This window comes from Pinus tabuliformis, chromosome J, assembly GCF_031772625.1.
Source record: "Pinus tabuliformis cultivar Carrire ecotype Pingquan chromosome J, CPIR1, whole genome shotgun sequence".
Taxonomy (NCBI): Eukaryota; Viridiplantae; Streptophyta; class Pinopsida; order Pinales; family Pinaceae; genus Pinus; species Pinus tabuliformis.
In genome coordinates, this window is record NC_142295.1 from 969,491,062 (window position 1) to 969,495,054 (window position 3,993).

Below are 3,993 nucleotides of genomic sequence, written 5' to 3' on the forward strand. Positions count from 1 at the left end.
ATTGCAGTAGCGAAACAATATGGAGAAGAGAGGAAACCAGTGTTGTACATACTATATTTGTCATTTTTTAATCGATCTTCTTTTATTGGCCAGCTTTTGGTGAATTCCGCCAAATCTCCATTCTCCTTGGTGAATTTCTTTACGAACTGTTTGTTATAGCTAGCCTGCGGCTCTGGTAAATGATACATGCATCTTAAATTCTATGGAGTAAATGATACTATAACCTTCTGGTTCTGCGAATTGAATTGCCTATCTGTTATCTCAGCATCGTCTATCACCCATTTGACCATATCTGTATAGGGAAGTATTTTTGGCCTTGCTATGATACGGTGCAGGAATGAGCATGCAAGCTCTGTAAGTGATGCTTTGGATGACCTACGTTCATCTGTTATATTCGTAACCTCCATGACCCTTAGGTTTTCTTCCTCTAACAGACTACACATGCCTTCCCAAGTAGATATCCCTGCTTCTCTGGTATAGGTGGTGTCCGTGAATAATGGAGTCATCTCTGTTTTTCAGATACCGGAGCTTTTCCTTTCTTCCCCATCACGTTCTGTGCACTGCTCTGTGTATTGTTCTGCATACTGATCCTGTAAGTTCACAAGTAGAGAACTAAGACATAATAAGAAAGATAACGAATGATGGTAAATAATAAGGTGATGCGAAAGGTCTTAATTTCAAAATCACATCAAATATATCACCTTGCGTGAAATAACCCTTTCTCTCAGATCTAAATCATTTCTCATAAATAATCATCAATAAACCACTAAGTTGACATTAATGCCCATAACTCGGTATCGGATGACGAGAAATATTTCATTGAACTGTGAGCCCTTTTGATCTGCGATAAAGCGATTTTGCGATTTGCTTCGCAATATCGCTAATCCTTTTTTTTTAAGAATCTTTTGCTTCATTATGCGATTGCGAGATGCTTTATCGCATTTCGCAATATCAGGACGTTTTATCTTAGGTGGCGCTGCGATGTATGGGATCTGCAATATGTGATGAATCTGTGTGGCTTGCGATCTCGCATCATCATGTTTTCGCAATTCCGATAGTTTCTTTATATATGATGCCCTCCATTACCCTTTTGCGATGCAATGTTCATCATTAAGAGAACGATTTTATTTGAGACTTTTCATAATACTTAAGATTTTGCGTTTGCAGATGTTTTTCCTAAGTTTATGATAGTGTGTTTTATTAAAAGGGAATTCTAAGTGCTAGTTTTTTATTTTTTTAGAAGGGTCCCCATTTATTTAGTGTTATTACTAATACTAAATAAAAAAGGGGGTTGTTGCTAGCCACAAAAATTGGTGATTCACTAGAAAGAACCAGTTATCTCTGATTATCTTTTGAATTTTCTAAAACTTCCAAAACAGAAAAGTTTTCTGGAAAATCAAACTTTATTACAGAAATATAAAGTGCATAATGCTCTTTGCCATTAACAATAGTTTGTTCCTTCCGTGCTAATTCTGATTATTTTCTTCCCAAAGCTAGTCATTGCATTTACATCAGTCACTACTTGGTTTATAAGGATAAAAACAAAGACATCTCTGTAGATCAGTTTTAAGTATGCTCATTTGTCGTAGGTAGAGCCTCTGCTGCCAGCAGGCGTTTATAGCCTCGACAGGGTTACCTGTTACCCAGCAATGATCCAGTATCCTACTTCAAGAAGTATACAATTTTCAAAGATAAATCCACATTCACACTTATTGCTTTCATTTTCTTTTAATTCTTAAAGAACAATGTCTTGGTTTGGTGGCCAAATTTTGACAGTGCCATTCACTTGATTTATAACTTTACTGAACAAGCTGGCTCGTGATGAGACCCCTTGTCTTTTGATTGCAACAATCTTGAGTCATTGCCCTGTTTTGGTATGCAGCTTGGCAATGTCAGCTAGTTATAATCTTTATGATCATGATAAGCCGACTCTTGATGAGACCTCTTATTCTTTAAGTTTATAGTGCATAGGTGGATTACTCTTTGAAACTTGTAATTCCCTAAGTGGGGAGGAAGTCATTGGTTCCTTAAGAATAGCTCTGGACGACAATTATAGAGTTTTTTGAAGACAGCTTTTCTACAGAGAACCTTCGTTTTGTTATTGATGCTTTTTATGACCGATATAAAACAAATTCCCACTAAGGGTTGTTTTTAATCAAAATTTGTAAGGTTGAAACTAGTAAAATTTTCAGGCTTGTAGCACTTGACTACATTTTTCCTTAATAATGATTAATTTTCCAAATCAATTCCATTTATACAAGCAAAAAAACAAAATTTACAAGAGACACTAATATTTTTCGTGAAATCCAAAAGTAACCATTTACAACCTGTTTTACTATCAAAATAAAGCTACAAATAATAATTTACAAAAATAGAAGAGGTCATCTTCTATGGAAAGTATTTTTTAAGGATCTGCCCATTAACAGGTAAAGATTCTCTTTTCCCTGGTAAATCTTGTAACATGAAAGTCGATGGATCTATGATTTCAACAATTTGGAATGGTCCAAGCCACATTCGTTGGAATTTAGAATGTTTGCCTTTTTCTTCATGAGCCTTATCCCATTTCAATACTAAATCTCCAATTTTAAAATCCTTCCTAGATACCATGTTTGAATCGAAAGAAGCCTTTACTAATGCTTGATGATGTGCATGGGTAATTTTGGCATGTTCTCGTTGCTCTTCTAGCTTAAGAATCTGCAATTGTCTTAGTTGCAAAGATGAAGAAGGTGTTTCTTCAATAAATTGAACTAAGGCTAAAGAAGGAATTGCTAGATGAGTTGGGAGAAATACTTCTTTCCCATAAACTAAATTAGAGGGAGAAGTGCCAACGGAAGCCTTTTGAGTTATTCGATCTGCCCAAAGAGCATACATCAAAGATTTGTGCCAATTTTTATGATTCTAATCAACAGTTTGCTTAATGATTCTGATTCGATTTTTATTTGTTGATTCAGCCAATCCGTTCCCTTGTGGGTAATAATTAGCAGAATACTTAATTTTAAAACATCTTTTAAGTGCAAATTCAGTCATAACATTGCTAGAAAAATATGATGCATTATCAAACATTAAAGCAGAAGGTAAGCCAAACCTGGTGATTATGAACTGATCTATGAAATCGATGATATGTTCAGCATTAGCTGTCTTGAGGGGAAATACTTCTACCCATTTAGTAAAATAATCAGTAGATGTAAGGATGTACCTATGCTATTTAGAAGAGTGAGGAATGATCTCACCTATTATATCCAATCCCCATTGCTCAAATGGTTGGTCGATATTAACCAGTTGTAATGGCAATGATGGTTTCTTCTGTCTTCCAGCAGTAGTTTGACAAACTTGACATTTCCTTACATAGCTATGTGCATCTTTAAATAAAGTAGGCCAATAGTATCCTGCGCACAAAATTTTGTGTGTTGTTGCATCTCCTACATAATGTCCACCTGTTGGTCCATCATGGAGTTCCTGCAACACTTTTTCAGCTTCAGATTTCTCAAGACATCGAAGAAGAACATAATCATAATTCATCCTAAAAAGTACATCGTTTACGAGTTGATATTGTTTAGCTTTCAATCTTAGGGCTATTTTCTTTGTATGATTCAAATTTGAAGGAGCATATCCATTTTTCAAATAAAACATGATATCAGCATATCTCGATTCAATATCGTTTAGGCTTACCTCATACATTTGTACCTCTTGATTGGGAGATGGTATTTCTGATATAAGCAATGCTCCAGCCAACATTCTGCAAAAGCCTTGAACTTTTACAATATTTGTTGGCTTGATCTTAGCATCATATTCTTGTAGGGCATTGACCCAATTTTCTCTCTTTTCACCCAAATCTTTTTGTACCAAGAGATTTCTTACTGCTGGAAACAACATTATTATCTTTGTATGGGTCTTAAGAAGAAAGGGTCTAAAGTGTTTGATGGTTTTAAAAACAGCATAAGCTTGTTTCTCAACATCAGAATAATTTAATTCAACCCCTTGCAAATTTGAAGT